The sequence below is a fragment of the Lissotriton vulgaris genome, chromosome 6 (assembly GCF_964263255.1).
Source record: "Lissotriton vulgaris chromosome 6, aLisVul1.2, whole genome shotgun sequence".
Lineage (NCBI taxonomy): Eukaryota > Metazoa > Chordata > Amphibia > Caudata > Salamandridae > Lissotriton > Lissotriton vulgaris.
This window is the reverse complement of record NC_141694.1, coordinates 308,807,439-308,820,582: the sequence shown is the minus strand read 5'-3', so window position 1 is coordinate 308,820,582 and position 13,144 is coordinate 308,807,439. Positions and strand designations below refer to the sequence as shown.

The 13,144-nt window shown below is 46.2% G+C and overlaps 1 protein-coding gene across 5 annotated transcripts in view; it reads right to left on the bottom strand.

Annotated features, from left to right (window-relative positions):
• The window catches only part of KCTD21 (potassium channel tetramerization domain containing 21), a 183,134-nt gene that overhangs the window by 68,472 nt on the left and 101,518 nt on the right, over positions 1-13,144 (bottom strand). The gene's annotated exons all lie outside the window — the stretch shown is intronic.

Sequence of the window (13,144 nt, the reverse complement as noted above, 5' to 3'; positions counted from 1 at the left end):
GTCACAGTCTACAATTATGCTGATGACCTCCAACTTATATTTAATTTTTCTTCTTCTTCACCAGATGCCTCCAGCTTCCAGTCAGTCCTACTGTTTATCCGGGATTGGATGAATGCAAACCATCTCAAACTCAACCCGGATAAGACAGAGTTGATCCTGACTGGGGGCTGCGGCAACCCCTGGACACCTTCCTTTTGGCCCACTTCTCTTGGTCCCTCCCCCTCTCCTTCCCACTCCGTCAAGACCCTTGGGATCATGCTTAATCACCACTTAACACTTCACACCCACATAAGTTCTGTTGTCTCCTCCTGTTTTTTTACTTTACGCATCATTAGGAAAGTGTCCCGGTTTTTCTCCCTCTCTGCACTTAAAGTGATCGTTATAGCCATGATCCTATCCAAGAACGATTATGGAAACATCATTTACAATGGCGCCCCTGCCTATGCACTCCAACGCCTTCAGTTGGTGCAAAACCAGGCAGCTCGCCTGGTATACGGTCTACCAAAATTCCATCACTCCTCCCCTCTTCTTATGGCCCTTCATTGGCTCCCAATCAAGCAAAGAGCCCTTTTCAAACTTGGTTGCCTTACCTTTCAAGCTCGGGCAGGCACCGCCCCCGCGTTTATAAACTCCGCCATTATTAATTACAGTCCCGCCAGAGATCTGCACTCCTCTTCCAAATCCCTGTTAGTTGTCCCCCGGTTCAAGAAGAAACGATCTGGTGGTCAGAAATTTTCGGTGCTGGCCCCCACCTTCTGGAACTCTCTTCCCCCCTCCCTAAGATCTTCATCCGCTTACATGGAGTTTCGAAAAGACCTTAAGACTTTTCTGTTTCAGCAAGCTTTCAGCCCATAGCTCTTTCCTTTCCCCACAGTTTGAAATCCTATAGCGCCAAGAAACTGCCAAGTGAATGTGCGCTTTACAAATAGCTCAAAATTCAAATTCAAATTCTGGGAGTCAAGGCCACACCACCCCCATGCTGGTAGGCACTGCTGGGAGTCATGGCCACATACCCCACACCACCCCCATGCTGTTAGGTACTGCTGGGAGTCATGGCCACACACCCCACACCCCCCATACTGTTAGGCACTGCTGGGAGTCATGGCCACACACCCCCAACACCACCCCCATACTGTTAGGCACTGCTGGGAGTCATAGCCACACACCCCCATACTGTTGGGCACTGCTGGGAGTCAAGGCCACACCACCCCACACCACCCACATGCTGTTAGGCACTGCTGGGAGTCATGGCCACACACCCCCACACCACCCCCATGCTGTTAGGCACTGCTGGGAGTCATGGCCACACCCCCCCATACTGTTAGGCACTGCTGGGAGTCATGGCCACACACACCCATACTGTTGGGCACTGCTGGGAGTCATAGCCACCCACCCCATACTGTTGGGCACTGCTGGGAGTCCCCCCATGTTACATGAGTTGTTTGTATACTCACCAGGCTCCACGGCTCCTTCGATTCCGCGAACTCCCATTGGTGGTAGCAGGGCCATGACTTTCTCCTCCCAGGGATGGTACTGTGGAGGTCTGCGGGGACCACCACCTCCAGTGTAGTGTGCATTGGCGTAGTCTTGGTCCATCTTCTTCTTGACCATCCTCCGCAGATCGTACCACCTGACCTGGCATTCCTGCCTGTTGCGCCTGATGGGTGCAACAGCATTGACCTTATCAACGATCCTCTCCCACAGGCCTGTTTTTTCTGCAATGCTGGTCTGTCTGACCAATGCACCAAACAGCTGTGGCTCAACTCTGATGACTTCATCTGTAAGGATCTCCATCTCCGGGTTAGTGAACTTTGGATTCTTGGTGTGGTCATGGTGTGGGGTGTATGTGATTGAGGGGGTGATGGTGTGTATGGATGAGGGTGTGTGGGTCTGATTATGAAGGGGTGGTGTGGGTGTGGATGAGATAGGGTGTATGTGTGAAGGTGTATGGGTGCAGTTGTTGGTGTGCTGTCAGTGTCTTTGTGCAAATAGGTATGTTGCAAAGGATGATGGGTTGTATGTGTGGGCCCTTTTATTGGTCCATTTGTGGGTGTGGCTTATTTTAAATTTGTGGTGGGTGTATTATATGGGGTGGGTGTGACTTGGGCCCTCTGTTTGCCTGTTTGTATGTGGCCAGGACATTGTTTACCAATGGTGTGTACACGAGACATGTTTTGTGGTGTTGTGCGACTCGTTTGCACCCTCCTTGTGCTGGTTTTGGGGTTCGCGTATAATTGTTAGGTGTGCGGCTCATATTTGTTGGTGCGGCTGGCTGTTATGGTCCCTTTTCGGGGTGGGGGTTCGTGTACGCATGATTGAGGGGTCTGCGGTTCGTATTTGTTGGTGCGGCTGGCTGTTACGGTCCGTTTGCGGGGGTTCGTGTACGCTTGATTGAGGGGTGTGCGGTTCGTATTTGTTTGTGCGGCTGGCTGTTACAGTCCGTTTTCGGGGTGGGGGTTCGTGTACGCTTGATTGAGGGGTGTGCGAATCGTATTTGTTGGTGCGGCTGGCTCTTATGGTCCGTTTTCGGGGTGGGGTTTCGTGTACGCTTGATTGAGGGTTGTGCGGTTCGTATTTGTTGGTGCGGCTGGCTGTTACGGTCCGTTTTCGGGGTGGGGGTTCATGTTCGCTTGATTGATGGGTGTGCGGTTCGTATTTGTTGGTGCGGTTGGCTGTTACGGTCCGTTTTCTGGGTGGGGGTTCGTGTACGCTTGATTAAGGGGTGTGTGGTTCGTATTTGTTGGTGCGGCTGGCTGTTACGGTCCGTTTTCGGGGTTCATGTTCGCTTGATTGACGGGTGTGCGGTTCGTATTTGTTGGTGCGGTTGGCTGTTACGGTCCGTTTTCTGGGTGGGGGTTCGTGTACGCTTGATTGAGGGGTGTGCTGTTCGTATTTGTTGGTGCAGCTGGCTGTTACGGTCCGTTTTCGGGGTGGGGGTTCGTGTACGCTTGATTGAGGGGTGTGCGGTTCGCATTTGTTGGTGCGGCTGGCTGTTACGGTCCGTTTTCGGGGGTGGGGTTCGTGTACCCTTGATTGAGGGGTGTGCGGTTCGTATTTGTTGGTGGGCTCGCTTATACGCAATGTTTTCCGTACGAATCATGCTTCATGCACGACTACGTTTGCCTGTACAAATCGCCTACTTGGTCCCTGGTCTGGATCGTACTTGTTAGTTCGTACAGCATGTTTACAAATCGTAGGGTTTGGGTTCCGATGACATTTCGTACGGGTCTTCAGTTGTGGTTCGTACGGGTCGCTGATATTCGGAAGTATTTTCGGGATTTGAATCGTACTACGCAATTCGGACGGTCTTTTTTAATTCGTACGGAGACGGCTACGAATACGAATCGTACGACGGTTTTTTATCCCGATTCAGAATCGGCCCCCTAGTGTACCTGGTGTACCTATGCCTTAGAAACCTTAGTAGCATATACTAGGGACTTATAGCGGTACACCAGTAACCAATTGTAGAGGTACAGAGGTAGATATCGTGAAAATTGTAGGGGGGAAGCACAGTGACTGGGGTCCTGATTAGAATGATCCCATCAGACTAGTCAAAAAAGCATACTGACACCAGAAAAAAAAGTAGGGGTAACCATGAAAGCAGATCCTACTTTCCTACACCCGGACACTGCCTGTCAAGAAACCATTGACTTGGGAATTCGAGGCTGTGAGATAACCCTGAACTGTATCAATGACTTCACTAGGTGGCTAGCTTATTAATTTGGGTATTTTGAGAGGGTTCAGGAACTCTACCATTTTTGTGCTGGAAACTTAGCAACTGAGACACACTGAGATATCAAGACTTGCACCCAGGGTCACAGTCACAGAAATATAGGCAGGCTTATTAAAAAATGTCTAGCATTACTTCCCATTGCTACAGCCTCAAACAACCCAGCAAACCTTTAAGGTAACTAATATGCGAGTCTTGAGTATCTATCAATCCAACCACTTCTCAATGTGAAAATAATGGCCAAAGGGCAATGTCACAAAAATCTAGCACCTAGCAAAAAAAGAGCAATAAATATGTTTGAGATCCATTCGCTTTTTTTTTTGCGTTTCTTTTGAATAACTTCTCAATTTTCCTACCTGTAATTAAAACTCCTATTCATCCTCTTACAGGTTATAGTACTGATTTGGAGTTAATGGTATTGAATGTTCCCTATCACATCTTCCCTACCCTCGCTAACTTGAGAACACCAAATGCCCAAATGCAGCATTCAATTTAGAGTAATAGTTTTGATGGTCTTTGAACATAAGAGGTAAACTACAAACAATAATGCCATTTAACCAATGGCAGCTCCAGTACCCCAGGAGAAAAAAACAACTAATTTGGGGGCAAATAGTGGGATCACTAGATTACACAGTTCAAGAGATACAAACACTTCATAGTACATTTATCTTAGAAGACCAATGATGGCACATACAGGGATTTGTGATAACATTAGTATAAAATGCCTGATAACAGAATTCTTTCAAAAGACCAGTAAGGAAATGATTTCAAGCCTAGAAGTTAAATAAAAGATCACAAAGGAAGCTGTTTTTTTCTGTAATGCATTAATGTAGGAGTACACTATGCAAAAAGTTCCGACGACCCTTCCTTATTTGTTTACAGGGCGTACTTTGATAATCCCAAGTGCTCTATGTGTGGTAGTGTGGTCGAGTAGCTTAGGCTTATCAGAGGGGAGTGTTAAGCATTTGTTATACGTCAACACACGCCCTCAGAGGTATCCGGGGAGGGAACTAGAGGCTACAGGGTCTCCAGGATAAGCTGGTGGCATTCAACCTACTGTATACACACAAATCAAGCTACCCGTGAAGGGAAGCACTTCTAAATTAGAATGGCCCACATGAAAGCTATTTATGCGGGCCCACTCTAACTTAGAAGTGCCTCTCTGTCTTCAGGTTTAGGCCCGCTCTCCAGCAAACCGGGTTTTTGGAGAGCGAGGGTTGTCCTATAATGAAGAATGACACCTGGTGGTGTGTGAGGACAACCCGTTAAATTTTTTGTATGCCCAGCACTCCTATTAAGTAGTGCTAAGAGGGACACTAACCTAACATACTGAACATAATTCTCGGGTAGCTTGATTTGTGTGTATACAAAGAGCATTTGTTATACACACAGAGTCAATAAATGATACACACACTCAAGAAGAAATCCAAGACTAATTTATAAAAAGAACACACATTTTTTATGATTTTACACATCAAGATCATCAGATTCAGAAAAGTACTTTCAGAGTTATGATTTTTACAAATAAAGAGTAAAATGCTCAAATAACGGTTTTGGAGGTATGAGCCTCGAAAGCGGTAATGCTCCTATGGGAGGAAAGACATGTATCACAATACATGTACTTGCAAGCGGTTGCAGAGGGTGCCCTTTATGACTTAAGGTGTTAAGGTCCAAAGAACCACCAGCAGTTTGGGTTTAGTTGCACGTATGTGTCTGTGTCCACTTATGAGTGGCTTCTGTCTGTATTTCTCCAGGTTACTGGACCAGACAGCTTGGGTAGCCCTATCCACCCCACTCCCTGAGATTAAAATAGCTTCAGTGTGCTCTCTGACCTGGTCAGGACACCAAGGATCCCATCCGGAGACCACCAACTCCTTTGGGTGCTGGACTAGTCTAGGGGCCCACCCTCCTGAGCAGATTTTTGGGGGTCTTTATAAGACTCTTAGGGTTTTTTCTTTTTGTGTCCCACATCTTTTACCAGGGTGGGGGGCAGTAACCCCTTTTCTTTGCTCACCCCACCGAGTTTTTCTGGACACCCTTGTTTTGACCCAATGGTCAGCCTTCTTCCCCAACTCTTGAGGAGAGACCACTGTGTACTGATGTCGTTTTTCAGAAGTACAGTTACTTAATAGATGCTCCTTCATTATTAAATTATAAAGCCCTTCATAATTTCGCATCTTACGGTCTTTCAACCAGCCTCCTAATGTTTTGACTGAGAAGTCAAAAAAATCTAGGCAGGACTGACTCGAGGTTTTGTATGTCTTCCTGAACTTGATCCTCTACTCTTCAGTGGTGAGTCCAAAACCCTCAATCAAGGTATTCTTCATAAGGTCACAGGACTAAGTATCTTCATCATTAAGTGTCAGGAGTTTATTCCTACACTTTCCTGAGGATCACTCCTACAGTAGAGAGACCCATTTTCTCTGGTGTAACTTCCCATTTTACAAGCACTTTCAAAGGCTGTAAATGTCATCACCCTCAACATATTTGGAGAACAATACCTTTGGGGATTTTAGAGGCAAATGTTTCCTCTCTCTCCCTATTTACTTTGCTACCACCATCAATCAATCAATCAATAGCCATTTATACAACGTGCAGCTACCTCAATCCGAGGTGTCCTAGTGCTACGCAGACTACTGCAGAAGAACAGCCAAAAGGGCTTTCCTAAACACCTATTCTGTTTCTATCTGGCGCAAATGAATTGGCAGAGAGTTCCACAGTCTTGGGGTCCTAATTGAGAAGGACATGTTACCTTGTCGGGTCTTGCATATCATGGGACGCAGTGCAGTCACAGGTATATGGGTCTCAGTGTCCGCTCTTGTCGATAGGGGCTGAGTCTTAGCTTACGATAGCCTGGGCCCCTGCCACACATGGCTCAGAAAGCAGAGGTCAGCGCCTTAAAATCTATCCTCCTAGACACCGGGAGACAATGTACCTGTCTCAGGTGAGGGGAGATATAGGGACAGAAGCGGACTCTGCAAATTAGCCTTGCCCCTGCATTCTGGAACATCTGAAGTCTATGAGTCAAGTAGGCTTGTATTCCCAGGCAGGGCTCGAAAAATCATAAAAATGTTACAAGACCTGCATATCTAGTAACCTGAATAATCTACTCGACCTAACTGTAATGTACTTGACCCTTAAACTGATCTCAAATTGTGTTATACTAGGCAAATATTTTGTCTTATGGAGCCGCCTTTTTATTTATTATCACATAAGAGAGCACCTTCAAATATGCAAGGTCATTATTTCTGCTGTACAAAAAAACTTTTTATTAACTAGACTAAATGTTTGCTCCATGTATAACAAGAATCAAGCCCCTATATATGGTACACATGACCCACGGCATCCCTCTTTGGGCCAGATCCACGACCGCTTTTTGCAGTCACAAACAGGAAATTGGCCCATAAAGGGTTGTGGTATGTATAAACGCTATTTTGCGAATAGGTGACTTGCAAAATAGTGTTTGCGAGTCGCTATTAGGAAGGGGTGTGTCAAGGGCGTCCCTTACTAATAGCGAGTCAGAATGATATGTACCATTGTTTTGGTTGCAAAACATTTGAAGTTTGCCGCCTACTTCAAGTAGGTGGTAAGCCACTCGCAAACAGGAAGGGATCCCAACGGGACCACTTCCCCTTTGTGAATGGGTGCAAAAATATTTATGAAAGTAGGCAGTGGTCCCAGGCATTTGAGAAAAAAAGTTGCTTTATTGAAAAATCAAACACAGACACGGGGGTCTGCTGTACCCAGCAGGCCACCATCCCTGTAAATTGCGACCTGCCTCATGAATATTAACGAGGAAGGTCCCTTGTGACCCACTTGAGAATCACAAACAGTGTCTCAGACACTGTTGTATGTTCCATTATACGAGACGCAAAACGTTGCAATTTGCGACAAACAAAATTAAATGGTCGTATATCTGGCCCTTAGTTCACTTAGCACTGTCATCTTGGCAAGAACCGTAATAATTTCCAGTTCATGTTTAAAAACTCACTTTTCATAATATATTACTAAAGCGTGATTTGATAGAGCACTGCCATTTACAGATAGCATATTTTCCATTGAAATGGGCACAAAACTTTTTCATTGATATTATCATTGATATTAGCGCATAAACAATGTTTGTAAATTGGGTGTCAGCAAAAATATCATTACCAAGTAAAGTGTTCTAATTTGTTTTGAGCCTATAAAAATATTTTTTTCCACAGAAGAATTACAAAAATGTCTCTTCAGAACTCATGAAATATATGTTTGAACAGTTCACTTAGCTATTTCAGTGTTGTATTAGAAAAAAGCCTGACATCTTATAGCCTTTTATTTCACATGCTTTGCACAGCTCAATTGTAACACAGTTCATTTTTCAAACTCCTCTAACTTCAGTCACAGAAAAATAATTGTAGAAAGACAAATTGACTTTTGACATCTGTCTCTGAAAGCCAGCAAATGTGACAAGACAAGATTTAAAGGCATCTTTATTTCTCTTTCACTTTGTGAGCAATAAAGATGCCTTTAAATCTTATTATCTTGTCACATTTGCTCCACTTTCAGAGACAGAGGTTAAAAGTCAGTTTTTCTTCCACAGAAGTTAGAGGATTTTCAGCTTGCCAGAAAGGGCGAGTAGTCCCTAAAAATAGCTCTTCCTGATTAAAGCCCAGCCCAGGTATAGGCTGTTGGCGTAATCCAACTGTGAGGTCACCAGAGCATGGACTGTGATCCTACAGCTCTCCTCCGGCAGCAATGAATGAAGGAATTTACTAATTGTTCTCAGCTTCCCAAAACACACTGAAGAAATCTGCCAGACTTGTACCGTAAAAGATAGATCCGTCTCCCACCTGATGCCAAGATTTCTTGCTGAGTCCGTCGGAACAGACGAGGAGCCCAGCTCTACGGGCCACCACAGGCACAAAGGGGGAGGAAGTGCCTGAATAAAAAACAAGATCTGAGTCTTTTCTGTATTTAATTTCAAGCAGTTACTATCCATCCACATAGCGATATCTTTCAGGCACTCCTCGAATTTCTGGAAGGAAGCAGTTGATTGTTCTTTAAAAAAAAACACCAACTGAGTGTCATCCGCATAGGAAACCACCTATACCCTTCCATGATGCAATGAGAGTAGACCATGGAGCAAGGTAAATGTTAAAGAGCTGCTGGCTCAAGGCAGAGCCCAAAGGCACTCCACACTGTAGTGGTTTTAGTAAGGATTGAAATGGATGGAGAAAAACCTGTTGGGAGTGGAATTCAAGATAGGACCGAATCCAGGAGACCCCCCAGACACCAAGCTGACCTAATCTTTCCAGTAGGATCGGGTGCTAAACCCATCTCAGCCATCTCTCTTTCTATGGCTTCACAGCATGCTCTTCTGGCTAGTCTTTCAAGATATACCACTTGCTCATCTAGTTCTTCTATGTGCCTTGAGTGGCCTGACCTACCTCCAGATGGGGAAGGCGCTCAAGTTACATGTTTAGGATAGAAGGGTCTGTCTAGTGCCTCATTCTCTGTGGTATTAGTAGGGGAGCTAAACCCTGGACTACTGATAACCATCTCGTGGTCACTGGCCACTTCTTCTTCAAGATGCTAGCTTTACAGAGGTTCTTTAACTGCTGCATACTCTGTGTACAGATAAGGGGTCAGGTTGAGTTCCTGCACTATCCACTCTGTGCCTGTGTTTAGATGAGTTAGGGCCTTTTTAGAAACTCAAGAAAAAAATCTAAAATTATTTTAATGCCTAACTGTTACACTTTAAAACATTTATAACAGCAATGGACTGTGGAACTTTTCACAAGGCCTAAACAGTTCAAATTAGAAAAGTTTTGGGGAAAAAAAAATTGAAATTTGTAGATTACTTAATGGAATCACCTATTGACCATGTGGTGTCAGCAAATGCAAAGTCTTGTATCCCACTGCTGAATCACCAATGTAGGATGCTGGCTTTCTATGTAGTGCGCAAATGTAGGGACACATCATGAAAAAAGTCCAGATGCCCCTATCGGTTTACAGGAATTACTTTAATAATCCCAAGTGCTCTATTTGTTGTAGTGTGGCCAAGTAGCTTAGGCTTATCAGAGGACAGTATTATGCATTTTTTGCACTCACAGAATCAATATATGGTGCACACACTCAAGAAGAAATCCGAGACCAATTGATAAAAACAACACAGATTCCATACATTTGATTTTTGATAGTAGTACCCTAAGCGCCGATAAGTGGCGTCAGTCGACTCCGCATGACAATGTAGGTGTCGGGTTTGTCGTTGTCATGATGTCCACGTCGTCTATATAGGCGCCAACCAGGCCCACTGACATCAGTACTTTTCACAACTTTCCACGCAAGAAGCACGGAGCCATGAAGCATCTGACCGTGGTGTGTCATTACACAACTAGGGCCCTGACGGAGAAAAAAACCCTGAGACTAAAACTAATCCACAGTGCGTGGAGGATGAGTGGGTTGGTAAGGAATCTACGGCTAGATAATGGTTCTACCAGATAAGCAGATAAGGCATTACCGCAAGTAAAACAGTCCATCTGATCAAAACATCTAGCCGTAGATTCCTTACCTTTGAACAGATACCCAAGCAATACCATCCCAGGAGCAGGGACCGTGGAAAAGCTTGAAACCAGAAAGTCCTGCACGACAGGACAGCCAAAAAGGCCCTCCCTGTGGACATGGTTGTCCAGGCAGTAATGTTTGGTGAACGTGTGCAGAGATGCCCACGTGTCTGCCTGGCAGATGTCACAAACCAGAACACCACGCTGGAGAGTCGTGGTGGCTGCCTTCACCCTGGTAGAATGGGCCCTAGTGCCTTCAGGAGGCTGTGTCTTTGCCAAGGCGGAACATATTTTTATGCAGAGGATGACCCAGTGTGAAATGGTCCTCTTTTGAACAGCACGCCCCTTCTTCGCTCCAACGTACGTATCCTACGAAGAGTTGTTCGTCCACCCCGAACTCTTTAGTGCGATCAAGGTAGAGCGATAATGCTCTTTTTGGGTCGAAACGATGGAGACGCTACTCTTTCTTGGAAGGATGCGGACGTGTACACAAGGTGGGCAGGGTAACAGATTGTCCCAGATGGAAAGGCCTTACTACCTTAGGCAAAAAAGAAGCTCTAGTGTGGAGCACTATTTTGTCCAGAAAGATGGTCAAGTAAAGAGTCCGAGAAGACAGAGTCTTTAGTTCGCTCAACCTCCTGCCAGAGTTTATTGCCACTAAAAAGGCTGTTTTAATAGTGAGCAGTCAGAGAGGGGAATTGTGCAGTGGTTAAAATGGTGCACACATCAAGAAGGTGGGAACCAAGTTGAGGTTCCACTGGGACATAATAAAGGTGGAGGGGTAAACAAATGAGTTAGCCCCTTCAGAAGTCTCTGTCCAGGAGGTGATTTAAAAAGAGATGGTTGATCTAGCAACCAAAGAAAAGCAGACAGGGCCGAAAGGCAGCCCTTCAAAGTGCCCAGAGCAGAGCCCTGCTGGACCAAAGAAACAATAAAAAGAAGAATGTGGACAAAGGGACAACAGACCATCTGTATAATATTTACAAAATCTTTCCCATCTGCAGGTGTATACTGACTTTGTAGAGGGACGCTCGGCTGCCATAATAAGTTCACAGACTTCTGCAGGAAGATCAAAAGCTGTAAACTGCTATTGCTTCATCTCCACGCAAGGAGGCAAAGAGTGGAAAGGTACGGGTGGAGGACCCTCCCCTACTGCTATGACGGATAATCCTCCCAAAGGGGCAGCCTGATCGGAACATCGATGCTCATTTGCAAAAGCTTAGGATACCACATTCTCTGTGCCCAATCCGGTGCCACAAGGATGACTTGGGCCTGGTTGCTCCTGATCTTCTTGAGCATTCTGGGCAGGTGTGTTATGGGCAGAGAGGAGTACGGGAGGCCTGTGCTCCACTCGTGCTGAAAATCGTCGCCGAGCGAGAGCCGCCTTGAAAACTCCAATATGCAAAACTGCTGACACTGCGTGTTCTCTTTGGAGGCGACCAGATCTAACCAAGGCTCTCCCCATTGTTAAAAGAGACCTTGTGCCACCTCCGGTTGGCATCGATAGCTGCGTTTGTCTGCTCTGGCATTCAGAGAACTGGTCAGATGTTGAACCACCAGGGAAATGCCCTGCTGTTCTAGCCATTTCCAGAGATGCAGGGTCTCTTGACAGAGGGTCCACGACCCCGCCCTGTTTGTTGCAGTACTACATGGCAGTTGTTTTGTCTGTGAACACTTGAACTATCCTCCCTTTGAGGGATTGTAAGGTTTTCAGTGCCAATCGGACTGCCCGAAGGGCCAACAGGTTGGATATGGAGGTTGGCTTCCGCCAGATACCAGAGTCCTCTGATCTCCATTTCTCCCAGATGGCCACCCCATCCCAGAAGTGACGCATCTATCACTACTGTGGGATCCGGGTGGGAAAGAGAGAGGGGTCTGCCTCAGACCCAATCACGGTTTGTTAGTCAACTCTGGAGGTTGTTCGCTGTGCCCTCCGATATTTGAACCAGGTCGGTGAGATTTCCCAGAATCTGCGCCCATTGGAACTTCAGGTTTCACAGCAGAGCCTGCATGTGTCATCTGGCATGCCCCACAAGAAGGATGCAGGAGGCTAGGGGCCCAACAGCCTTAAAGTCATTCTCACGAAATCCAGGATAGAGACTGAAACATCGGTATCTTAGCCTGAATATCCTGGACTCGCCGCTCGGAAGGATAGGCCTGAAACTGCACCGTGTCCAGAACTGCTCCGATGAAAGGGAGAATCTATGAGGGAGTCAGGTGTGACTTCAGCTCGTCGATAGAGAATCCTAGCGAATGCAAGAGGTTTTCCATATTCCGGAGGTGGGAGATGACTGCTTGGTAAGAGCATGCCTTCAACAACCAGTCTTCAAGATAGGGGATAACTGAAACCCCTGATCTCTGCAGATGGGCTGCAACCGCCGCCTTCACCTTGGTAAACACCCAAAGGGCACTGATGAGGCAAAAGGGGAGCAGGGTAAATTGAAAGTGCTTGTTGCACACCGTAAACTGCAGGTGGCATTGAAGGGCAGGAAGGGCGGAAATATGGAAATAGACATCCTGCAACTCCAACGTTACCATCCAGTCTCCCGAGTCCAGGGCAGACAGGATCTGAGCAAGGGTGAGCATCTTGAACTTCACCTTTTTGAGGAAGTAGTTGAGGTCTCGGAGGTAGAGGATAGGACGAAGGCCTACGTCTTTCTTTAGAACCAGAAAATAGCCGGAATAGCGACCACAGCCTATTTCTGGCCCGGGAACCCTCTCTATGGCTCTATGAAAGGTAATTTGGAGGCATGGAGAGAGCAGTAGTTGAAGAGAGAAGGGGGTAGCCCCTTCAGACTATTTGCAGCACCCACCAGTCCGAGGTGATATCTCGCCTGCGGTTAAGGTGATGGCATATCCTGCCACCAACTAG